This window comes from Hemiscyllium ocellatum, chromosome 25 (genome assembly GCF_020745735.1).
Source record: "Hemiscyllium ocellatum isolate sHemOce1 chromosome 25, sHemOce1.pat.X.cur, whole genome shotgun sequence".
NCBI lineage: Eukaryota > Metazoa > Chordata > Chondrichthyes > Orectolobiformes > Hemiscylliidae > Hemiscyllium > Hemiscyllium ocellatum.
This window is the reverse complement of record NC_083425.1, coordinates 48,294,365-48,321,640: the sequence shown is the minus strand read 5'-3', so window position 1 is coordinate 48,321,640 and position 27,276 is coordinate 48,294,365. Positions and strand designations below refer to the sequence as shown.

Genomic DNA, 27,276 nt, shown 5'->3' with positions numbered 1-27,276 from the left:
ACTGTATTGATTTAGCCTCAAGGGCATAGAAAAGCTTCCAAAGTGGTTTACTGAGAAGGGCACCATTAAAAAAAGGTTTTGACATTAAGCCACAGAAGGACTTTTCGGAACAAATGATACAACTTGGCCAACAAGTTGGATTTTAAGGAGCAAATCTGATTAAAAAGGAGGGAGGAGGAGAGACCTATGGAGAGAATTACAGCTATTGCCTTGGAACTGGAAAGCACGGCTCCCAAATGGTAGGGCTATTAAAAACAGGATATGTGTGAGCACAGGATATGGGGTTTGACATACAGAGGCCTTGAAGGTTTGCGGGACTGCAGGCAGTTAGCACAAGGGGGACACAAAGCTGTGAAAGGATTTGGAAACATGTTCTTCAAATGTCGTTAAAAATGTGATGTTGAAAATGACTGATGTTCTAAGAATTGGCACAGCACTTGACTGTGAGTCAACGCAGGTCAGTAACCAGAGGCGTCACAGGGTAATCGAATCGGGAGCAAGTCAGGATATGGGAAGCAGCAGTAGACAAGGTTGTTAACTGGCATTTAGTACACTTGCCATCATTGTTCAGACCTTTAAGTTTGGAGTTGGAAAGTCATGTTGAAGTTGTACAATTCTTCTGGAGGCCTCTTCTGGAGTGCTGTGTGCAGGTCTGGTTGCCCTGTTATAGGAAGGTCATTATTAAACTGGAGAGAATTCATAGAACATTTACCAGGATGTTGCTGAGAATGGAGGGTTTGAGTTGTAAAGAAAAGCTGGACAGGCTAGGAGATTTTTCACTGAGGCATAGGAGGTTGAGAGGTGACCTTTTAGAGGTTTATAAAATCATGAGAGGCGTAGATAAGGTGATTGTCAGGTGTCTTTTTCCAAGTGCAGGGCAGTTCAAACCTAGGGAGCATATCTTTAAGGTGAGAGGAGAAAATTTTAAAAAGACATGAGAGGCAAATTTTTTACAAAAAGAGTGGTTTGTGTGTGGAATGAACTGCCAGAGGAAGATATGGAAGCAGGTACCGTTATTACATTTAAAAGACATCTGGATAATTCCATTATTAAGAAAGTTGTGGAGGGTTATGGGCCAGTGCAGGCAAGTGGGATGAGATTAGTTTGGGAAAATGATAGGCCTAGTTGGACCAAAGGATCTGTTGCCATTCCCAAATGACTCTATGACTTTATTAGTTAACTAGTAAAATCTGGCTAACTTGTTTCTAATACTAAAATAGGTACAGTGTAAAACTTATTTAATTAGCCACATCCTCACCTGTGTTAAAGTAAATATTCATTGTTACCAAAGTAAGAGTGCAACCAGAAAGGGATCAATGCAAACTCTTCAATCTTAGGGTGTAGGTTTGCTTGCTGAGCTGTAGGTTTGAGATCCAGACGTTTCATTACCTGGCTAGGTAACATCATCAGTGGCGACTTCCAAGTGAAGCGAAGCTGTTGTCTCCTGATTTCTATTTATATCTTTCTCTTGGATGGGGTTCCTCGGGTTTGTGGTGATGTCATTTCCTGTTCATTTTCTGAGGGGTTGATAGATGGCATCTAGATCTATGTGCTTGTTTATGGTGTTGTGGTTGAAGTGCCAGGCCTCTAGGAATTCTCTGGCATGTTTTTGCTTAGCCTGTCCCAGGATAGATGTGTTGTCCCAAAATGGTGTTTTTTTTCATCTGTGTGTAGGGCTATGAGGGAGAGAGGGTCGTTTTTTTTGTGGCTAGCTGGTGTTTGTGTATCCTGGTGGCTAACTTTCTTCCTGTTTGTCCTACGTAGTGTTTATGGCAGTCCTTGCGTGGAATTTTGTAGATGACGTTGGTTTTGTCCATGGGTTGTACTGGGTCTTTTAAGTTTGTTAGTTTTTGTTTGAGTGTTGGTGGGTTTGTGTGCTACTAGGATTCCGAGGGGTCTTGGTAGTTTGGCTGTCATTTCTGAAACGTCTTTGATGTATGGTAAGGTGGTTAGGGTTTCTGGCTGTGTTAGGTCAATCTTGGTTGTAGCAAGTGTTTGTTTTGAAGTTTTAGAAGCAACCTGCTGATATCTTAAAATTTGGGATACATATTTCAATAGTTAGGAAAAACATGCAACACATACTGACCTTGGGTGTAAAGGGAATACAAACTTTTATCTGTAGCACTTGCCTGATCTAAATAGACCCATACCAATGGGGATGACTCTGAAGTGACTGAGTAACCCTCTCAGTATAGCGAGCTCATCATCACCAGTTCAAGCTTAATGAGAACTGGGCAATAATTGCTGGGCTTGTCAGTGGCATTTACATTCCAAACTTAAAATTTAAAATAAGTCATTGCAATTTCCCTCATTGTGTCAGTTCCTACGTATCATTTCTCTGCTCTTTAAAATAAACAGTGCCTAGGTGAATGTATAAAATGTATCCTTGTCCAGAAAAGTTAGTGGGAAGTGTTGAGTATGGGTATTAAAAACCAGCTTGTCTCTCAGCCAAAATGGGAGTGTTGGCATGTGTGATCTCCTATTACCAACCCACAATTTCCATCCTGGCACTGATTAGGCTGGTTCAACAGTAGCTGGGTGATATTGCAGTGCTGACAGCTGGCTGCCCTTTGTTTCAACATTGACTAACCCTGTGCTGCTGCCCAGCTACCCGTGTGGTACAAATTTGTATGGGTCTAATTAATGAGCATCATGTTATACTAAGTGAATGGCTTGCATTGCTTTTACTGTTGAGACAGTGGGCATTTTTCTTGACTTTTATCACCCTTAATGCTATCAAAGCCAGTGAGAACTCCATGTTGCATAGCACTATTGCTGCATTTGTAATGACCATACTGCTGCCTGGTTGACTTCACTTGGGCACACACTGGGAATTAAACTAGAATGCATCAGTCATTTCTTTTTTGCATGCCTGTTTTACACAGAGTCCCCTTCACCTGCCACCCCTATGTTCTCTGACCTGCAACAGCTTTCACTAGCTAAAATGTTTGATTTTAAAACACTTGCCTATATTTTCAAATTGTTCCATGGCCTCTCTCCCACTCTACGTTCATAACCTCCTCCCAGCTCAAGAATCTCCGTCCTCCAGTTCTGGATTTTTTTGGACATTCCTTCTTTGAATAATTCATCTAACAGCCCAGCTATATTCTCTGCCTCCATGTGTTACTGCCTTTTTTCTGTCCCTAATTGATGCTCCTTTTTCTATCATTTTATGTATTTGAGATTCCCTTTTGTGTTAGCTCCCTCCTTGCTTTCTGGGTTCTGTATCCTCCCTCTGGGCATTCTATATTCCGTTTTAGTTATCAATTCTTTCTCTAGCTGAAACCTGTCAAGTGCTCACACTTTTCTATTCATATTGCCTTTGTCATCCAAGAAGCTCTGGGTGTATGGGTTCAATTTCCGCCTCAGGCGACTGACTGTGTGGAGTTTGCACATTCTCCCCATGTCTGCGTGGGTATCCTCCGGGTGCTCCGGTTTCCTCCCACAGTCCAAAGATGTGTGGGTCAGGTGAATTGGCCATGCTAAATTGCCCGTAGTGTTAGGTAAGGGGTAAATGTAGGGGTATGGGTGGGTTGCGCTTCGGCGGGTCGGTGTGGACTTGTTGGGCCGAAGGGCCTGTTTCCACACTGTAAGTAATCTAATCTAATCTAATCTATTTGCCCTCTCTTTCCCTTTCAAGCAGATATACTTTAACTGTGCCCAGCCTTCAGCTGCCTTGAGCTTAATCTCTGGAATATCTTTCCAAATCATTTTCACTCTCCAACTGTCTTTCTTACAAAATGCTCTGTAAAACCTACCTCTCTGACCAAGCCTTTTTGATAGGAGCACATTACTGCAAATGCTGGGATTTGTACTGAAAGCAACAAATGCTGGAGATCACAGCGGATCAGACAGCGTCCATGGAGAGAGAGAGCAAGCTAACGTTTCGAATCTAGATGAACTCTTCATCAGACCCTGAAGCATCGGTGCAGACTCGATGGGCCGAATGGCCTTTTCTGCCCTGTAGGGCTTCTCTGATTCTGAAGTCTCTTCCTCTTTTGGTTAGGTGTCAATCTCTGTAGCGTTAAGCTGAGGACAGCATGGGGACATAGCATCATTGAGTCATAGAGTAGTACAGCATGAAAACAGACCCTTCAGTCCAATTTGTCCATGCTGACCAGATATTCTAATCTAATCTCGCCCCATTTGCCAGCATTTGGCCCATATCCCTCTAAACCCTTCCTATTCATATAGCCAACCAGATGCCTTTTAAATACTGTAATTGTACTAGCCGCCACCACTTCCTCTGGCAGCTCATTCCATACACGCACTACCCTCTGAGTGAAAAAGTTGCTTCTTAGGTCCCTTTAATATCTTTCCCCTCTCACCATAAACCTATGCCCTCTAGTTCTGGACTTCCCCACCCCAGGGAAAAGACCTACTCTATTTATCCTTTCCATGCCCAAAAATGCTATGCAAATGCAACTGGTTGTGTAGTTCTGAACAGTTGAGGGTGCTAAGATTTACTTTTTGCTTCCTTCCGGATTCCGCATCAGACTAGGTTGAAGCGTCAATCTAATGACATTCACTGTTTTAATTCTGCAAAATGACTGAGGGGATGCCTGGATATAGTCACTCTGCCAATTTTATCACTGTCTAAGGTGAAGTGCGCATTGCATCCTTGGCTCTGTGGCTGAGAATCTGTAACAGACTCTCTGTGAGCACACGCTGAGGTCAAAATGTAACTGGAGACCTGGGTAAGTTCCAGGACAATGCTGAATACATGTGGAGCCAAAATCCAAGAGAGGGCCTGAAGTCCGTTTGACAGACCTTGTTCTCATTCAGCCAGTTATACATAAGGTCTGTTCAAAACCTTCAGGGAATCTAGGCAGCCTGGGATTCAAGAAGGGCAGGTAAAGAAACGTAGCCACAGTTCAGCCCCATTCACTGTTGCACGTGTCCAGGCTAGTGCCATCAAATAGCTTCCAATGCCTTCACGTCTCTGTTAAAAATCACACAAAACCAGGTTATAGTCCAACAGGTTTAATTGGAAGCACACTAGCTTGCAGAGCACTGCTCCTTTATCAGGTGACAACCACCTGATGAAGGAGCAACGCTCCGAAAGCTAGTGCTTCCAATTAAACCGATTGGACTATAACCTGGTGTTGTGTGATTTTTAACTTTGTACACCCCAGTCCAACATCGGCATCGCCATCGCCGTATCATTCATGTCTCTGTGTTAGCCTCTATAATTGTGTCAGTTTTAATAGGCTATTGCCAATGAGTCTGCAGCAGCCTGCTTTTCACCTAGCAGGGACTTTATTTGCTGCAAATGAATGACTCTGTTAGTTTTAGTGCAATAAGCAGCATGATGCAAAGCGTGTGTTTCCTGGGACAACATATTATAAACTGGGTTAATTGCTTCTATTGGTGCCAGACATACGTTATTTGCATATGAGCAAAAGAGGTAGCTTTGAGAGCCGGCTTGGGCGCAGCTGTTGTCTGTAATCTCCACCCTGCAATCCTTTTAAGGTAATTACACCCTAACTGAGAATGATCAATCATATAATCAATGGCAACTTAACAAAAGGCACATTGCTGTGGGCCTGAGATGAGCCCAGTTGGCTTCTGTTCCTTAAAGCTCTATTGAAGAATGTTTCTGTGTTCCTTGGCCACCCAAGGTTCATTTCTTTTCCCTTCCTTTTTTTAATAATCTTCTCTTTCCCTTCTGCTCCTCCTCTTGAAGGAGCTAAACCCTGCTGTCAAATGGCTCGATGACAGCAATCTCCCTGTGGTGGCTCTCTCCCCACAGGCCCAGCTTTCACTCTGGATATTGACAGATACTGGCTCACTTACCAGGATGGACCCATGTCCCCAAAATCTGCAAACATAAGGCTTAGTGATCAGAAACACCGGTGTAATGGAGATGTTTCAGGCCATTCAGCCCATCCAGGCCATCCTCCCAAAGCAATCTGCGATTTCCTCACCCTCCCCCCAGCTACAGAAGCATCCACAATCCATCGTGTGTGGAATCAACCGTCAGAGCAAGTGTTAGATGTAGGTACAGCTACAACATTGAAAAGGCATTTGGATGGGGATATGAATCAGAAAGGTTTGGAGGGATATGGGCCAAACGCAGGCAAGTGGGACTAGTTTAGTTCGGGAACCTTGTCGACACGGACGACTTGGACCAAATGGTCTGTTTCTGTGCTACATGATTCTCTGAAAGGAGGCCAGAAATTTAATCTCCCCTCCTGTACTGCTCAGAAGACCATTATTACCTGTTAATCATAGCGAGAGTGAAGAAATGCTTCCTGATATCAGTTCTGAGCCTGCAAATATATCAACAAGGAATGAGAGTGGTCACTCAGCTCTTTGAGCTGCCACTATTCAATAAGCTCAGTTTTGCCTCATCCTCTACATTCCTGCATACCACCAAGCCAACCTTTATTGCCCTCTCTCTCTCAATAAAAAGAATTGAAGATTCTTCATCCACTGCCTTTTGAGGAAGGGAATTCCAAAGACTCACATCCCTCTGAGAGAAAATGTGGTTGCATAATCTGTGTTTTAAATGAGTGACTCTTTACTTTTTGATTTAATTTATTATTGTCACATGTACCTAGTTACAGTGAAAAGTTTTGTCTTATGTGCAGTACAGGCAGATCATGCCATATAAAGTGCATTAGGATAATTGAACAAAGTGAGCAATACAATGTTACGGCAGCAGAGAAGGTGACAGAGTGCAAGGATGACATTAAACGTGAAAGTTGAGAGGTCTATTCAGAAGTCTAATAAGAGCGGGAAGACTTTTAAACTATTTCAGCCAGTTCCAGATTTTCCCACAGGTGGAAACATCCTTTCCACCTCCACCTGGTCAAGACCCCTCAGGACCTCATCTATTTCAATCAAGTCATCTCTGGCTGTTCTAAACTCCAGGTGATATCAGCCCTGTCTATCCTTTCCACATAGGGCAATCTGCTCATTCCAGCTATTACTCCTGTAAACCTTCTCGACACTGCTTCCCACACATTAATATCAGTAACTATGGTGACCAGACCTGTCTAGTATTCCAGATGTGGTCTCACCAAAGCCCTGTATAACCGAAGTATAACCTCTCTGCTTTTACAATTAATTCCTCTCACAATGAAACATAACATTCCATTAGCTTTCTAATTACTTGCTATACCTGCATACTAAACTTCTGCAATTCAGCAACGAGTGTACCCAGATTCCTCTGCATCTCAGAGCTCTGTAACCTCTTACCGTTCAGGTAGCATGCTTCTTTTTCATTTCTTTTTCCAAAATGGGTGGCACAGTGGCACAGCAGTTAGCACTGCTGCCTTACAGTGCCAGGGACCTGGGACCATTCCTGCCTCGGGCAACTGTCTGTGTGGAGTTTGCACATTCTCCCCGTGTCTACATGGGTTTCCTCCGGGTGCTCCGGTTTCCTCCTACAGTCCAAAGATGTGCAGGTTAGGTGAACTGGCCGTGCTAAATTGCCTGTAGTGTTAGGTGCAAGGGGGAATGTGTCTGGGTGGGTTGCTGTTTGGAGGGTTGGTGTAGACTTGTTGGGCCGAAGGGCCTGTTTCCACACTGTAGGGAATCTAATCTAAAATGTACAATTTCACACTTTTCCACGTTGTAGTCAATTTGCCAGATCTTAAATCACTCACTTAAGCTGGCCATGTGTAGTGGCTCCTTCAGTCCTCTGCACAACTCAGTTTCCTACCTATCTTTGTGTCATTAATAAATGTAGTCACTATCCCTTTATCCAAATCATTTCTATAGACTGTAAAGAGTTAAGGCTCCAGGACCAACCCCTGTGGTACACCACTTGTGACATCCTGCCAACCTGAAAATACCCATGGTCTCATTGTTAGGTTTTTCACAATGTCCTCTGGTCTTTTGGTTAGTGATTTATTTGCTATCATCTCAGGCAAATCCCTTACCATGCAGCCCAGGAATACCCAATAGATGGAAATAATATGGACAACAAACTGGAAGAGATTATTAAGTGCCCAAATAGATCCAACCCAATTAGACCGAAAGAAACTCTGACATGTTTTTGCTGAATTGACAACGACAACATGAACTTTTACTCAGGTATTTGTAACACAAAAGGCTCCAGGTACTTTGAAAGATGGTTTCATGCAGGAAGGGAAGAAGAGGTCGTTAGAGGTGACTAAGACATGGCTGCGAGTTATGTGTTGAAGAGACAGGTAGTAACAAAAGGAAGAAACTCTCCAGAGGGGGAGGAAATGGTCGAAGGCTGTCCAACTAGTGGTGAAAAATTTGGAAAGTATGGTGGCCAGTGAGAACAGTGGTATTGGGATTCCAGATTGGACAAGATAGCTTTGACACTGTCAAATATTGGAACTTTGGAAGCTGGAAAATACATTGTTGGGTAGATCACACTTGGGTGTGACAGAAACAAAGATGCAAAAGGAAACTTGCATCCAGTTCCTCATTGTCGTTGTTCATTACACATGATGACATTATATTCAGAAAACAGTCTGGGAGATGTCCATTTCGGTTGAGAGAAAATTATGAAGAAACAGGTTTGCAGTTGGCACAGCACTTACAGCTTACATTTAAAATGAACAACTAGAAGGCCCTGTTTGTAAAGGCAGACTGGAACTAAGCCAGACTGACTAGACAGGAGCTTCCATTTGATTTCTAGGCTGTGCTGAGTTGGCTAGATGCAGTCAGGATCCTTAAATTAATCCTCGGGAGCCCTGTACTCAGGAGGAAAAATAATCAGCAAGAGTTCTTGCTCTTCCTGGCGAGTATAATGGTCTCTCCTGGAGAATGGGAATGGGTCTGCTTTGATGCCAATTCCAGAGCAAATGACCCACTTGGGACACCCACTCATTTGTGAAGAAAGGCTGTTTCAGAGAGGGTGACCATAATGCAGAAGGATTTAGTACATTCAGGAGCGGAAGAGAAGGGAAATCATATAAACAATCTTGTATGGTTTTAAAAAAATGTAACTCAGGCTGTTAATTCTAAATACTCAGCCGATGTGTGGTATAAATTGAAGAGCTGAATGAAGACCCAAGGGAAACAATTCATGGCATTAACCATATGTTACCTGGGATGTTTCAAGTTATCAGATCATTATTTGAATAAAAGTCATACATCAGGCAGTTTTTATCACAAATCTATAGCAAGGACACATGCTGTATTGGAGGCAGATCAAGTTCATCAACATTCAGGACTGGTGGCCACAGTGGTTAAACCAGTGGGGGAGTCATGGGCTGTGCACTTGGAATATGCCAGTGGGTCTGTGTGGGGCACTTTGTTGCTTCTGCACGATTTCTATGTTCATTTACACAGTATCACCTGATTAAAAGCCAGCAAACATGGGGCAATAATCCCTGAAATTTGCTTAGCTGTCATGTGAGACTCTAAGGTCCATGTCCAGCAACACACTCTGGATGTGGAGGCCATTTGTTGGCACACCTGTCAATGTTACAAAGCTTCACAGAAACCCTGAAGCTTACAGAAAGGACATTGTTGTGGGTATACCCATCCCTCAAAGGCTATAATAGCTTACGAATGCAGAGCCACCACCTTTTCCATGACTATTAGGGATGGACAATAAATGCTGGTCCAGTCACAGGCGAATAACTTTTAACAATCCTGTTTTTTAAAAAAAATTGCAATGGCCAGGGTCAACAGTACTTTGACCTGTTCTGCTTAACAGCAGTGCCATTTTGGTTCATTCTCTTGAAAACCATCCAGCTGCTGTTGCATGTTCCAAGTCCCAAAAACTTAAGCCATCTTATCTCTCTCCAAATGCTAGTAAACATGGGATTTGCATCTTTTTTCTTCTTTGTTTTTATCTCTACTTTTTTGACGCATTTGCAGCTACAGGGAAAATACAATTCCTAATCCTCTAGTTTGTGTGAATAAAATTACGTTCAGTTCCTACTCTTGCCCTGAAAGAGATAATTTGTTAGAATGGAGTCCCTTGGGGTTGTTCCGAGTTCTCGCTGCCAAAAGGATCAGTCTGGCTGATGCTACATTTCCCACTTTCATTTAATCATTCGTCTAGCTTTCTGCATTCTCGTACAATGCACTGAGGGGCAACCATCTCTCTTTTTCTGCTGTTAACATGCTAATTGCAGACATGTCAACATTTTGCATAAGTTCATTAAAAAATTCTCACATAAAAGCAAAATACAAGATTCCAAATGACAGTCAATTTGAAATGTTCACTCCACCATGCCTCTCAACCTGCTGAGTTTCAATTCTGTCTTTAAACAAAATGTTAAGCCGAGTATAAAACCCTCAGTTCGTTGTGGCAATGGTTCCGGCTTTTTTGGACATTTTTAGCCTGGCTGATTTGCCACTAAACATAAAGTCAGCACTCCAAGCCAGACCTGAGTTCTGCCTGCCTGAGCAATCTTGCTGCATTGCCAACCTTATTATTTTAACACAACCCCATGGGTGCAATTCTCCTCAGTAATTTACACGAGTCCTATTCAATTTGCTTGTCTTTGAACACAGTGACCTGTGACTCGCGTCTTCCAACCGTTCATTTAAAGAAACAAAAATAACTAGGGTCACGGCAATGTGGCAGCTACCTGCGGTGGCTTGTTGTTGCGGACTCAGTGAGTCATGGGATTGGAAGGTCAAAGTTGGGCAATGACTTGAAATGCAAAACACCTCCTTTTGTGCCTGGCAAGGCAAGCACGACTTGCGAACCGCAGGGAGAGAGTTTGGGACAAGTGTGTAATGGGAACTCTTGCACTCACACTGGCCATTTCTCGAGACGATCGTGAGGGAAATAGCAAAGGGTTGATGGGTACTCTCTGAGGCACACTGCTATCAAACTGAAATTGATTATCTTCAATTCAAGTGAGATTGTACATAGGGCTTTATGCTTTCTTTTACTTTTAAAGCACCCTCAACATGACTTTGGCAATACAGAGATGTCTGATGACAGACAGAATGAATCAGTACTTTTTGGCTTGTGATACTGGGCTCGGGCATTGGTATGCAGGCTATGGATGAGTTCGTAGGCTCCCTGTGGAAAGCCAGGGTTACTCATAGGTCACGGGTGTATCTTGTGATTCCGTTCCTATTCAGTTATAATGTTGGCAGATTATTACTAATGCCTGTAAACCACAAAGTGTCTCATTGGTAAGCTGCTTTGCTAAGAACGCTCTTTGGCAGCATTGAGCATGCATCAGTCCCACAATGGGTCTGGGAATGTGTCTGTAAATTCACCCAGAAGGAAATGAACAACTTTACATTTCCAATTTGCTGCTCCAGACGCAGTCACCTGCTGGGGGTATAGTTCCACAGGCACCTGCTGCCCTCTGTGTGTCCCTCGCGCAGTGGCCATTCATCATTTGTGACCTGGCTAGACGCTATGTTTTGTCTAGTTACTCTCTCTGGAGGCAGATCACAGCTGAGCCTTGCAGTGGTCATCAGAGAGCATCTTGGCTAATTTACCCCTCCTCACCCTCACCTTCCCCACCACCACCCACTCCTTTTAGTGGGCAGGTGTGGTTTCTCCACATTGGCCTCAATGTAGTTTACAGGCATTGCTCATGGGGACTGCACAGCTCAGTGCCGCACTTTACGGCACACCTCCTGTGAAGGAAGGATATTGCTACTACCTTTAATGTTTGTGTTTGAAACAGGTCTCCTCAAAACACTCTCACTGTGTAGCAAATGGTACTATTTATGCAACACAATGAAGAAAGATTCTCTAAATGTACATTTATATTTTTCAAAATGCCATGAAAATTTCACGCTTCATATCCACAAACCTATTTTCTCTTCATCTTAACTTTCTCTTTACATTACCATGTAGTCGCAGTCTCTGACCATGAGGTACCTTGTTAGTTATCAATATTTAATTACTGCATGAGGGTGTGAAAGGCACTGTTTATATGCAGGTCTGACTTTCTGTCTTCTTTATCCCGTGTCCAACTCCATTGTATATTTAAAACAAAAACAACATCACCATCTGACCGTTGGTAATGCCACCCACAGTTCACTTGCTGTCAGCAGTGTTATACAAAAGATTAATGTGATCAGATTTAATTCCTTTCTGCTCTTTTCATGGAGGTATTAACCTGTTTGTTTTAACTGAGCTAATATCTCCATTATAACATTTGCAAACAGTAATGTGTAACCCTTAACCTCCCTGAATCCTCCAGGATTGACTGTTGACAAATTCTAATTGGCTGGGAATGCATCATGCCTCAGGATTAATGCTTCTCTTGGGTCCGTGCAATCTTTTCTTTTCCCACAGAACTTGAGACAGCAAAGTAGCACAACTGGTTAACCCAGGATATTGGAAACCAAGAAACAAGGAGTAATCTGCATATTGACAAATGTGATCTTCCTACATCTGCAAATACATGGCTCACATCTCAATTAAACAACCATTGCCTTTTACTCTTTCTGACTTATGAGCCGACAGAGCAGGAACAGTCTTCAACTAGAAAGTGCCCCACAGTGAGAGTTGAATGTGCAGACTGGGATCAGCCTGATAATGTGGGCTCTCAGTTCATGAAGGATGAGGTTAGGGCTGGAGGGAGGAATTTAATAACTGCCTTCATCAGAAATCTCCCTTGCACCCATTATTGCACCAAAACGTTTGACTGATTCTTTCCAATAAAGCTGCTGTTGAATATTATTGCTCCCCCATGAACTATTTGGAGCTGTTCCAATAAATATACAATCATGCATGTGAGGGCTATTGTGGTGCAGTGGTAGTGCCCCTACCTTTGAGCCGGGGGGGGCTGGGTTCAAGTCCTATCTGTTCCACAGGTGTGTCAAAGTGTCTCTAAACTAGTTGATTAGAAAATATTTCGAACAGTGCAAGCTGTTATTCTTTCAAGGGTCGACTTGGCCCCAGGTATCGAACTGTTGTTACAAATTGGTTACTCACCTTTTATTGATTTTTATGAAAATGTGAATTAGGTTGCATCTAGAAGAGGAAAGGAATTTGTAATGGTGCCCAGGAGGTAGCTTGGAAATTCACTATTAGGATTTAAAAGCGTCTCTTTGAACCATTAACATTCCAAATACTATTCGGGTTAAACCACACTTTACATGTTCAAATCTATCCAGCTGTGAAATAGTTTTAATCATCATATTAAGACCAACAACGTCCTTCCTTCTTCCTGTAGTCTTTAGTAGACCTGCTGCTCTTTGCTGACTCAGGGCTATGGTCTTGCTTTCATAGGAAGGGTTTGGAGGGATGTGGGCCGTGTGCTGGCAGGTGGGACTAGGTTGGGTTGGGATATCTGGTTGACATGGACGAGATGGACCAGAGGGTGTGTTTCTGTGCTGTACATCGCTATGACTCTATGGCTCTAAGTGAGATTTGGTGCTTTCTGCACTCCCTTAATTGCTTTTTTAGTGAAAGGAAGTGAGGTCCAGTGATAAAGGGAGGCTTGCTTTTATATAGCCGCGCTCATGGCCTCAACCATTTGAAGTATGTTCACCATTTTATTGCTAGAAGCAGTGGAGATAATTTACACATATCAATGTTCATAAAAAGCAGTGAAATATCGACCTGGTCATCTGCTTTTTTCTAGTATCATTGCTTGAGGGATAAATGCTGGTCAGGGCGGTTGGAGGATTGGATCTTTTATGTCCCACTAAGGGACATAAAAGTTAGAGCCTCAGTTTAATGTCTCATCTGAAAAACTGCAGCGTGCAAGTTGTGCTGCACTGAATTCATTCAATCTGGAGGCAGATTTGTCCTAGTACCTTACCTGAAGTGAATAGAACCTGACTAAATAGATCTATTGATGTAACCATGTGTGGCAGCCTTCTAGATACTGAAGCTAGACACAAAGACAACAAAGAACACTAACCCAAGCTTGAGTTTAATTGTCAAAGTCAGCAATGTGCATTTGCGTGCCTGGGCTTTTCCTGTGTGTGACATATTTTCCATACAATGCTCGATAGTGAAGAAGGTGTTTGGTATGCTTTCCTTTATTGGTCAGAGTACTGATGCTGTACAGGACATTGGTTAGGCCACTGTTGGAATATTGTGTGCAATTCTGGTCTCCTTCTTATCGGAAAGATGTTGTGAAACTTGAAAGGGTCCAGAAAAGACTTACAAGGATGTTGCCAGGGTTGGAGGATTTGAGCTACAGGGAGAGGCTGAACAGACTGGGGCTGTTTTCCCTGGAGCGTCGGAGGCTGAGGGGTGACCTTATAGAGCTTTACAAAATTATGAGGGGCGTGGACAGGATAAATCGACAAAGTCTTTTCCCTAGGGTGGGGGAATCCAGAACTAGAGGGCATAGGTTTAGGGTGAGAGGGGAAAGATATAAAAGAGACCTTAAGGGGCAACTTTTTCACGCAGAGGGTGGTGCGTGTATGGAATGAGCTGCCAGAGGAAGTGGTGGAGGCTGGTACAATTGCACTATTTAAGAGACATTTGGATGGATAAATGAATAGGAAGAGTTTGGAGGGATATGGGCTGGGTGCTGGCAGGTGGGATTAGATTAGGTTGGGATATCTGGTCGGCATGGACGGGTTGGACCAAAGGGTTTGTTTCCATGCTGTACTTCTCTATGACTCTATGACTCATGTATCACTGATCAGTAGCAGCCAACTAATCCACAATGTTGAGGAAAGCTGACACAGTGCCTAAATGATGATCACTCAAACAAAAATATGTACAAATTGGAAAATGAGCTTTGAATAAAGACCTATGATCAAAATCATTACATCAATGTAGACGTAAGTTCTTGGGTTTCAGGATTTGTATTGGTACTGTGAAGACGATTTTTAAAAATTTGTTCAAAGGATGTGTGTATAGCTGCGTCAACCAGTATTTGTTACCGTTTATAATTGCCACATAGAAGCTGGTAGTGATGAGCTACAATTCTTGGGCGATAGAGACATCCACAGTGCTGTTTTGAAGGGAGTTCCAGGATTTTGACAAAGGACACTGAAGGCATTTTAGTTCCAAGTCAGGATGGTGTGCAGCTGTTATAGAGGAGAAAGCAAGGACTGCAGATGCTTGAGATCAGAGTCAAAAAGTGTTGTGCTAGAAACACACAGTCGGTCAGGCAACATATGAGGAGCAGGAGAGTCAACGTTTCAAGCATGTGCATTCCTGATGAAGACCTTATGCTCAAAATGCCAACTCTCCTGCTCCTCGGATGCTGCCTGACCAGCTGTGCTTTTCCAGTACCACACTTTCTGGCTGTTAGGAAGGAGCTTGGTGTTCCCTTGCATCTGTTCCACTTGTTTTTCTGATTGGTAGAGGTTGTGGATACACCTGTGGATATTGGTACTGTCGAAGGAAGCTTGGTTAATTGCTTTAATGCATCTTGCAGATGGTACACACTGACATCACTGTGCATTGGTAGTGAAGTGGGTGAATGTTGAACATCGTAGATGGGGTGCTACCGAGTGGGCTGCTTTGTCCTGGATGGTGTTGAGTTTCTTAGGTGTTGTTGGAGCAGCATTCATTCAGGTGAGTGGAGAAAATTGTATCAAACTCCATTATCTCAGTTTGGTGAAACAGGAACATGATAATCTCAGTGGTGATAGGAAGAGCTCAGGGGGATATGAATTTGTTGCAATGTAAGCCACAGATGGACCTAAGATTTCCTTAGTTGTGCTATGTGGGGTGAAATTGGGCAGAGGTGCAAGACTGGTAGCATTGTATTTTTCCTGCATCTGCAGCACATCTGACTTTCAGTTCTTAAAATCAGTACGATTGAATACCAGTGTCTAATGTGATTCTGCATGATTTGTGCCTTTACCATGTCATCTCTGACCAGACGCAGAAGTAGAACTTTCAAAGTGGTGAATTTCATAATTTTGGAAAGGAAGTGATGGTGGAGATTTAGTTCTGATGGTCAATCAGGTGTGATAGCTGTTTACTGTCTTAGGCTCACTTCAAGAATATTTAAGCTGTTGGTGTTACGTCACAAAATTATATACCCTCTGGTTCTGATGGAAATTCAGGAAATAATTGTTTATTTCTAGCTTAATACGGTGCTGCAAAGTAGAGACATGAGGATGGATGGTGTTATCTCTGACAAGTCATTCCTGGTATTTTTTCACTTGTGTGCATGTACGTGAAAAACTAAGTGGACATAAAGCATAACCTGGATAAAATAAAGCAATACTATTCACTCCCTTGTTCCTTAAGTTCCTTGTTCAGAACTGTCCGTGAGGACTTGCAATATGGACCCATGTGAACAGTCCAACTTCATGTTGTGCAGGTCCAAAGGCTTGAACGGAAGGGAGAGGAACATTCATGAATGCAGGGCTACCACAGGTTGAAGTGACACAGTGGTGACAGAGCTGCATGGGAAAACAGAGAGGCTGTCTAAATTAGACAGAGGGTAGGACCAACATGGATGTGATGAAGGGCAATGGTGAACACATAACAAAACATATTGAGCTGCTGGCCTGGTGAATTTATTTATCAACACTCTTGGATTCTGAATTTGTTTTTTGTTAGAGTTGTTTTTATTTATAGTGGATTAATGAGAATGCAATATGGTTGTGGGTGGATTCTTTTCTATATTTGAGTGAGTCACATGATTCTTTGAACCTATCACATCTATTTTGGGTCACAAACATTTTTAAAGCATGACGTGCTTCATAAAACTCGTATTTTTATCTTCCTCACTGTTTATTTTTTGAACCATGATCCATCAATGAACACTATGGGACAGTTTATTATATTAAAAGGTAATTTAAAAATATAGTCCGCTGGTAGTGCAACCTCAGGAAAGAAAAGCAAGATTTTCTATATTACATTTTCAAAACACATTTTAATAAAATTACCTTTTTAGCTTTGATTCCACTCATAATTATTTGGGTTAAGAAATAATCTAACATTAAATTCATTGGCAGGTATTAGAAATTTGAAATACCCACAATTTTAATGAATGACATTTCCTTTCAAAAGGGCTGCCTAAATTTATACAAGAGACTGTGTAGTTCAGGAGAAATGAAGATTGATTGGAGTTGCAATCCTTGATGCGTAGTGCGTCTTTCTTTTTTAAATTGGAAAACTTAGTCATTGAGGAAACATTCCCTGCCATCAATATATTTGGTAATTTTCATTAAAACTACTGACTTGAGTAAACTCAGCAGTAACAAGATGGATGTGTGTAGTGGTAATGACTTCCAGATGTCTTTGCAGTAGGTTAAACGCAGCTTGGTGTACTTTTATTTTAATGCTTCATCCATCAAATAAGGAACAGCAGTGGGAGGTGGCAATGGAGGAAGCGCCACACATTTATTTCAAATTTCTGGCCACCCCAATTACTTTCTTTTCACTATAAAGTGAAAATCCGCATTTAAATGTACTGTTCCCTCTCACTTGGCTCGGGAGGTCTTTATGCTCAACAACAATAAATGAAGAATCCCTGTGGTTGACTTGTTCTTGTATCGCTGCCTGGCACTGAACCTGAACCTCTCCATTGGAACGGTTAGTTGTTCTTCAATTCTTTCCACTTTCAAGCTCCGTCCTTTGATGAGGTCGATACTGGAAAAAGACTGTCTCCCACCTGCCTTCATGACACAATGTGTTACTCCATGAATGTATTTCATGAGGTTGTTAATATAGTGAGTGCTTGGTCATATGCAAAAGTTTATCTTTTTCAAAAAAATTACATAATAGGAACAGGAAGGCATAGAGGACCAGTTTGAAGATATTTTTCTCTTCACAGAAGCTTCTTGATTAATTTCTCCTTTTTCTTATTCAAACCACCAATGGTCCAGAGAATGTCTTCTTCAGTTCTCTACCTGAAGACTAAGCCGGACCCACAGTGCTGTGATTTTCACCTTGTTTGATCAAAGATGCACATCATAAATCCTCTCCATCTCCAATGGGGAATCAAACAAATCTAATTCACACCAGCCGTACAGCAATATGCACTTCTGTGACATGTTGAAGTACAGAGCAATGGATGGTGATTGCAGAGGCTTCAATTAACTTCACATCACATACATGACCAGAAATCGCTTCCATTCTTACAGTTTGTCATTGGTAGATTTTAGTCATGGTTAGTTCCTTGGTCATCAAGCCCTGAAATGGGATTTGAATCTGCAGCTTCTAGTTTAGAGGCAGGGATCCTACTCAATGTTTTACAACTCATCCTCGAGCTAAATTGTCAAAATAAAAACAGCAAATGGTAAAGATAATCAGAGCGTCAATCAGTACAAGGTAGACAATGACTAGACAGGATAGGCGCAGAAAGGATGTTCTCGATGACTGTAGAGTATGGAACAATGGAGCACAGATTAAGAATATGGTGTCAGTCATTCAGGAATGAGGTGAGGAGAAATCTCTTCACCCAGAGAATGGTAAGCCTATGGAATTCCCTGCTACAGAAAGCAGTTGAACCAAAACTTTGCATGGTTTCAAGAAGGAGTTAGATAAAATTCTTAGGGTTAAAGGGATCAAAGAGTATGGGGAAAACATGGGAACAAGGCACTGAGTTGGATGATCAGCCATGATCATATTGAATGATTGAACAAATGAAAGGGCCAAATGACCTACTTCGGCTCCTTTTTTTTGATGTTTCTATATTTCTATGAATGAGAGTGGACTGATGGGCCAGTCACTGGCTGCTGTAGATTTCTCCTGCTTTTTGTGTGCAGGACATACCTCTGCAATTTTCCACATTATCGGGTCAATGCCAATTTAAAAAGAGCATGTTTTATTGATTTCTCTGTAAATATCACTGTGAAACTGGTTGGTCATAAGTCAGTGGCTCAAGGTCTCATACTTTGCTGATAGACATGATACCCACAACCCTCCAATTACCCATGCATTATATGGGAGATCCTGCCAGTGTTGTGCGTGCACAGGATGTTTCACTTTGTTCTTTTACTAACCTATCAATGTCAATCTTCTGAACAGCCAGTGCATTAATGCAAAATTTAGGGCTGAAACATTCACAACAATCTTTTGTCAGAAGTGCTGAGAAGGTTATTCACCTCAGCATCCTCAGCAGTCTTCAATATCACACATCCCGGTCTTCAGCCAATTCGATCCACTCCGCGTGATATCAAGGAATGGTTGGAGGCATCAGGTATTGCGAAGGCTATGGACCCCAACAACATTCCAGCTATAATACCCATGCTCCAGAACTTGCTGCACTTCCAGCCAAGCTGCTAAAAATTGGCATCTACCTGACAGTGTAGAAAATTGTCCAGGTATGTCCTGCACACCAAAAGCAGGACAATTCAACCACCAACCCATCAGTCTACTCTCCATCATCAGTAATATAATGAAAGGTGACATCAACAGTGCTATCAAGCAGCACCTGCTCAGCAATAACCTGCTCAGTGACACCCAGTTTGGATTCTGCCCAGACCACTCAGCTCCTGACCTCTTTACAGCCTTGGTTCAAACATGGACAGAGAATTCTCGAGGTGACATGAGAGTGACAGCACTTGAAATCAAGGTTGCAATCAACCGAGTGTGGTATCAATGAGCTCTAGCAAAAATTGAGTTAATGGAACTCAGGGAAAACTCTCTCTATTGGCTGGAGTCACATAGGAAGGTGATTGCGGTTGTTGGAGGTCCATCATCTCTGCTCCAGGACATTTCTGCAGGAGTGTCCTAGGTCCAAACATCCTCCATCAATGCCCTTCCCTCCATCATAAGGTCCGAAGTGGGGATGTTCACTGATGATTACACAATAATGACTCTTCAGATACAGAAACAGTTCACGTTCAAGTGAAGCAAGATTTGGACAATATCCAGGTTTGTCCTGACATGTGGCAAGTAACATTTGTGCCACACAAATGCCCGTCAATGACCACCTCTAACAAGAGAGAATCTACCCTTTGCCCATGGACATTCAATGGCGTTTACCGTCTCTGAATCCTCCACTATCTACATTCTTGGAGTTACCATTGACCAGAAACTGAATTCAATTCACCAAATAAATGTAGTGGCTTTGAGAGCTATCAGAGACTAGGAATCTTGTAATGTGTAACTGACTCCTGAAGAAGGGCTTATGCCCTAAACATCGATTCTCCTGCTCCTCGGATGTTGCCTGGCCTGCTGTGTTTTTCCAGCACCACATTTTTCAACTCTGGTACTCCAGCATCTGCAGTCCTCACTTTCTCCCATGTGTAACTGACTGCTGACTCCGCAGCTTCCACAATCTATAATTCAGGAGTAGTTGAGTGTTGCTCCCACAACATGCAAGAACCTTGACGTCATCCAGGCCAAAGCAACCTATTGAAGGGCCCCACATCCAAAAACATTCACTGCCTCCTGCGCTAATGCTCCATACCAATGCTCTACCAACTGCAAGATGGACTGCAGAATTGACCTAAGATCCTTAGACAGCACCTCCCAAACCCACAATCACTTCCATCTTGAAGGTCAAGAAACAGCAGATACTTGGGAACTCCTGTACACTGCCCTGCAATCCACTCACCACACTGACTTGGAAATATATCACTATTCCTTCACTGTCACTGGGTCAAATCCTGCAATGCCCTCCCTAACAGCATTGTGGGTTAACCTGGAACACATTGAGTGCAGCGATCCAAGAAGACAGCTCTGCACCATCTTCAGAGCAGGGAGGATGGACAATAAATACTGGCCTAGTCAGCGCCACCTACTTCCCATGTGCGAATGCAAAATAAAATCTGCCTGTGAACTCCTTTAAACATCTTTGAATTGAACATTCCTTCTTTGTTTACACTCAGTAACTATATAGATTCTTATTGAAGCCACTCAGGCATATTATAACACAGCTCTTGGATTTAATCCATGATTTTCTCATTCAGAGGTACCAACACCAGTGCTACATGGCCATTATCCCCAGGAGTTATAAAGCTTAATCTACTCAACCTATCCCCATGATTGAATTTTTTTAGCCCCAGTACCATTCTGTCCATGGCAGGCACTAAAAGGACCTTATGTCTACCTGGTGATGCAATGTTCAGAACTAAATACAGTTCTCTGAAACAAATTCTTACAAACCTACATAACTGTAACAGAAATCCTGTCCCTCTCTTCATTCCAGCTTTCTCAAAACCAAAAATTCTGCTGCAGAATAAATACACCATTAAGCAAACAATGAGTGGTCACCTGTACACAGTATTGCATTAACTCAGCAGTGGTCCACTCTTCATATGTATGCACAGTCCATGAAAATGATATTTCCCAGCACAGAATGTACATTCAATTCTGAGTGGTTTGACTACAGTGTAATTGACAAATTTAGAGGAACATCATGGAAATACTCAAGCGGATTCTCATTGTTGTCTGCCTCCTGAAGGTACAGGGATATGGTTTTATGGGACCTTTCTCAAGTGTCATTCTTTGTATTGAAATAGTGAATACCAGCAGGTTACATAACTATAGGGCATTACCACTAAGGTTCACCTGGTCTTCAATCAAAGCAGCTTAAACTTGTATTCCGGAGATCCTGCTTTTGCTCTGCAGAAATTAGGAGTGGCATAAAAATAGAGAATGCGGGAGAACCTCAACAGATCTGACAGAATTACAGTGAGAGAGACCAAAATAATGCTTTGAATTCAGTTTGACTCTTCAGTTCTGAAGAATAATCATATCAGACTTGAAACATTAACTCTGTTTTTCTTTTCACAGATGTTGCCAGACCTGCTGAGTTTCTTCAGTATTCTCTGTTTGTTTTTTTAATTTCTGATTTATAGCATTCAGAGTATCTGGCTGTTGTTATGAGTGTCACAATGGGTTATAGAAGTTGATTTTCACAACCAAGAGAATGCATGTTGCTCAGGAGATGGCTTCTGTTCTGTTTACATAATGGAATTTATAATTACTTCCTAATTTGTCTCATCATTATTTATGGATACATTACCTAAGCATCTTTCCATAGAACCATCAGAAATAAGTTATAAGGTATCACACTTTAAAAATAAAATGTTTCCATCCTTTAATTTCACTGATTTGACAAATAGTGGGCTCAGAACTCTAGGAGATTGGTCTTAATGCAGCTGATCACTGGAGGTCAACTATCAGCTAAGATGAAGCCTGCTAACTGTTTTTTGCCTTTTTTCAGGGTTAGTCATGCAACAAGGCAAACACTGGGATACAGATGCAACTGCAACACCCTTTGTCACCCAATGCCTTTTCGAATCATAGTGTCATAAAGTCATAGAGAGGTACAGCAAGGAAACAGACCCCGCAGTCCAACTCGTCTATGCCGACCAGATATCCTAACCTAATCTTGACCCATTTTTCAGCACTTGGCCTATTTCCCTCGAAACCCTTCCCCATCCAAATGCCTTTTAAATGTTATAATTGTACGAGCCTCCACCATTTCATCTGGCAGCTCATTCCATACATGTACCACTCTCTCTGTGAAAAAGTTGTCCCTTAGGGCAATGGAGTCATGGAGATTTACAGCATAGAAACAGACTCCTCAGTCCAACTTGTCCACATCAACCAGATATCCTAAATTAATCTTGGCCCATTTGCCAGCATTTGGCCCATATTCCTATAAACCCTTCCTATTCATATACCCAATATACCCATCCAGGTGCCTTTTAAATGCTGTAATTGTACCAGCCTCCACCACTTCCTCTGGCAGCTCATTCCATACACACACCACCCTTTGCATGAAAAAGTTGCCCCTTAGGCCATTTTTAAATCTTTCCTCTCTCACCTTAAACTTATGCTCTCTAGTTTTGGTCTCCCCATGCACTTTATGATCATTAGATTAGATTACTTACAGTGTGGAAGCAGGCCCTTAGGCCCAACAAGTCCACACCGACCCGCCGAAGCGCAACCCACCCATACACCTACATTTACCTCTTACTTAACACTACGGACAATTTAGCACGGCCAATTCACCTGACTCGCACATCTTTGGACTGTGGGAGGAAACCGGAGCACCCGGAGGAAACCCACGCAGACACGGGGAGAACGTGCAAACTCCACACAGTCAGTCGCCGAGTCAGGAATTGAACCCGGGTCTCAGGCGCTGTGAGACAGCAGTGCTAACCACTGTGCCACCGTGCCAACCACATGATATGGTATGATAAGATGTTGATAGAAATATGTTGATAGACACGGTGGCTCAGTGGTTAGTACTGCTGCCTCACAGCACCAGGGCTCCTTGTTCAATTCCAGCTTATGGCGACTGTCTGTGTGGAGTTTGCACATTCTCCCTGTGTCTGTGTGGGTTTCCTCCGGGTGCTCCTGTTTCCTCCCACAGTCCAAAGATGTGCAGGTCAGGTGAATTAGCCACACTAAGTTGGCCATAGTGTTAGGTGTGTTTGTCATAGGGAAATGGGTCTCGATAGGTTATTCTTCTGAGGGTCGGTGTGGACTTGTTGGGCCGAAGGGCCTGTTTCCATACTGTAGGGAATCTAATCAAATACATAAGTGTATCTTCAGGGTCAAGACCACATGACTGGTATTGATTTGCTTGACTTTGAATATCTCTCAGTTGCCATTACTAATTTACTGGAGTTTTCTTTTGAAGAAGAATGGCTCATTGAGGGTAATGCTGTTGATGTGGGTTCCATTGATTTCTAGAATGCATATGATACAGGTGCCGCACAACAGACCTGTGAGGAATGTTTGGGTAGAAATATTGTGTAAAGTATTTGATTAGCACTATGTAACAATATTCATTTGATGAGCTGGTGCAGACACGATGGGCCGAATGGCGTCTTCCTCCTTTGTAACAATTCTGCGATTCTGCATCAGACCCAGAGGAAGTTCTGATGTGAGATCAAATTGATTCTGTCCAATCTGCTTTCTAAGAAAATTGGAAGAGCGTAAATGAAGAATTGAAAGACACATACACTATATTAAATAAAACATAACAAGGAAGCTTTAGCCAGACTTCTACAAATGTACTGAAATGGATTCTAAATAAATGGAATACACACTGCATGGGACAGAAACATAACAGGGTGGTGGCAGGTAGAGACAATATAGGGAAACAGAAATTTTAGATTATGATACAGTCTAGATATACTTATTCATTTACATTTTATCTTGGTTCAGACAGGAATAACCATGGAATAAATGGCATTGTGTTTATAAGACACCATATAAAAGTTGCTTGCTTTCTATTGACACTAACAATGTGAATGCTACATTAACATGATGTCAGGTTAATGTTTGATATCTTCGTTATGCTGGGGTTCTCCCATTTCTTTAAAAATTAAATTTCAGTTAATCTTGTAAGCAACCTTTGCACCTCTCTGATACACCCTACCTTCTCAGATTGTTCTCCGGGTTTTCAAAACTGGAAGGTGAGGCTGTACGGGTGCAGTCAATTATCACATCTCTCAGGAATGTTTCTGATGTTATATGACTAAATATAGTAGATACTTTCTGAATAGTTGGATCCCTCAAGCAATGAGATGAGTTACCAGTTAATCAGATAGGTGAGGTACTGGGGGTAAAATATTGCCCAGCATTGGGGCAGGATTTCCTGCTTACCTAATGCTTCTGTGGTATCATTAGAAGCCACCTAAGCCAACAGTGTTTGGGGGCCTCAGTTCTGTGTCTTCTGTGATGAGCCTCATCTCCAGCAGTGTAAGGCTTCCTCAGTACTGCACTGTATTGTGTGCCGAAATAGAGGATGGAGACACAGCTTTCTGATCCAGAGCCAAAGTGTTAAAAACTGAATCAATCTAACATTTGTGACCACATTCAAATAGAGATGGATGTGAGGAATTATAGACAGCCTAAATAGATGTTGACAGATTTGTCAATAGCAGCAAAGGTGACTGATCTGGAACAAATGTGTTTGAAATATTAACTTATCACTTGTGAGGATAGAACCTCATCTGTGCTTTACTAATATTATGCATTTCATTTTCCTGCTTTTCTGAAATGTTGCCACATTTCTATATGGACGCTGGCTACCGTTTAATTTTGATCTGTGACAGGTTAAAAAAAAAACAAGGACAGAGAATGCAATCAAACTAACTGCCGCAGTGACTAGGATCGATAGACACCCCATTTGACCTTGAGTTGAAATGAGTATCAAAATGCTTAGCCCTGGTCAGTAGATATTCAGTTACAATCAGCGAGGGTCACATCCTGTTTCAATCTAATTTGTGCATTCTCCATGGAGATTCATGTTCCACTAGTAAGCACTCTGTGATTTCAGGGCCTATCAATAAACTGCAGAGTTCAGTGCAATGCTGGTGAGACTGTTGGCACAGACAATGTTCCAAGGAATTCCTGGCAGTGGAGAAGGTGATTAAAACTTTTCTGTTTTGTGGATAGACCAGCAAAGGTGAAACTGCCTTCCTTAGACGGGAAAAGATTGAGAGGAGATTTGGTCGAGTTGTTGAAATTCTTGAGGGGTCCCGACAGAGTAGTTGAAAATTGTTCCCACGGGAAGGATTGTGGAGGAGAGGGCACAGATTTGAGGTAGTTGGTTTAAAAAAAAGCAACAGGGAGAACTTATTTTCACACAGCTAATGGTTATGATCTGGAATGCACCAGCTCAGAGTGTGGTAGAGGCAGATTCAACTGAGGCATTCAAAAGGGGATTAAAATCTGAAAAGGGAGTACATGCAGGCTTTCAGGACAAGGCAGGGGAATGACACTGCCCACTCAGAGAGTCCCTCTTCACTGCTGTAACAGTTCTGTGCTTCTGGTTGGCTTTGTTGATGTGGAATCCCTGAGTAGACATAGAAGAAATAGAGCGGCAAAGAGGAAACAAATCAAGTTTCCAGCCTGCAAATCCCTTTTGTTGTTGTACTTTAAAAACGCAAGAAATGAAGACAATGTCGTTCAAGCCAGTCAGCACATCCTCCTGGTTAAACTTTCTAATATGGAGTTTACCCAGGTCCCTTCATCTCCTGCAGGATACTCCTATGTGTTTGCTTCTCCATCCACCTGAGAATGAGTAAAACTAAATTGGGGAACGCGTGCTGAAACACAGAAAAGAAACATAAGTGGAAACTCTCAGTGGGGTCAGGCAGTATCTGTGGAGATCAAGATATGTCACACTTTCTGAGTGTGCACTCCTTATCTCATAATCCTGAGATGTTGATTTACATTTTCTCTCCACACACCTTGCTTGATCCTCTGGGTGCTTCTGTCATTTTTTTTTGTGTTGCTTTGATATTTTTGATATTTTGTTTCTGGCCCACAATGCTTATTTTTACATACAGCCCATTTATCTCTCTCTTCCTTTTAGCAGCCATTAGTTCTTATTTGGCACGTACCTTGCCTTCGAGAAACTACATTTTACTTCTTTGTTCTTGCACTGGACGTGGGCATCTGTCACCCATCTCTAGTTGCCCTTTGATTTTCTAGGCCATTTCCGAGGGTGGTTGAGAGGCAAGCACATTCTTGTGAGTGTGGAGTCACATGTAGAACAGACCCAAGCAAGGATGATAGCTTTCTTTCCCTCAGGGGAAGTGGTGAACCAGATGGATTTGTACGATTATCAACAGTCACCGTTAAGTTAGCTTTAATTCCAGATTTCACCTTTTATTGATTGAATTAAAATTTCACCAGCTGCTGTGGTGAGATTCGAACCTCCTGTCCCCTGGAACATTAACATGGGGTTCTGCTTTACTAGCCCAGTATACATTCCCCCTAGCTTTGAGGGGGTGCGGATGTGAACCACATTTGAGTCAGTAGGTTTCAAGACTCTATCCTAGACTGCCATTTACATGCAGCACTGAGGGAGTGCAGGCATGTCAGAGTTGTGTGTCTTTTGGATATGATATTAAATTAAGCTCAGGGAATTAGTCACTGTTATAGTGATCAGTTTGCCTTAGATCTGTTTGCTGTGATTGATTAACAATACGCTATGCAGAAGGAAGGAGGTGAAATACAAGGGGTTGAAATTTTTTTTTAAGAAAAGTGCTGACCCTATGGTAAAAGACAAATACATTGTAGATATGGTGTAAGCTTCATTGCAAATCACAAATTGCTGGTTGCAATTTTATAAAATCTATTACTGGTTTACTGCACATTGAATAAAAACATGTTTAATGAGGAAGGTATTCCTGATTTTGCAGATAATAGGGAGACTCTGAATGCCCCAGTGAAAAGAGTGTGAAATGTAATTTATCTATCAGATAATGATTTGACTTGAGAAACGAATGGAAAAAACTACAGTTTCTTTTGCATAATTATGTTATTAATGCACTTTAAACATTGATGTATAGCTTGCAGCTATGTATATCATCTAGCCAGCTTTCTGCTTACTCCCATCAACAAAGAAAAATGTAACAGGGGTCATTAGTTGCAGTCTTAACATTATTTATTGAATTAGCCTGCATTCATTTGTTTTGCCTCCATGTAATTAGTTTCCTTTCAGAATCTGTACTGCCATTAAAGAGCCATTGAGGTAAGTTTAACTTGAACTGAACGTTAAT

At 42.1% G+C, this 27,276-nt stretch overlaps 1 protein-coding gene across 1 annotated transcript in view; it reads left to right on the top strand.

Annotated features, from left to right (window-relative positions):
* The window catches only part of hs3st3l (heparan sulfate (glucosamine) 3-O-sulfotransferase 3-like), a 147,869-nt gene that overhangs the window by 46,693 nt on the left and 73,900 nt on the right, over positions 1–27,276 (top strand). The window lies entirely within an intron of this gene.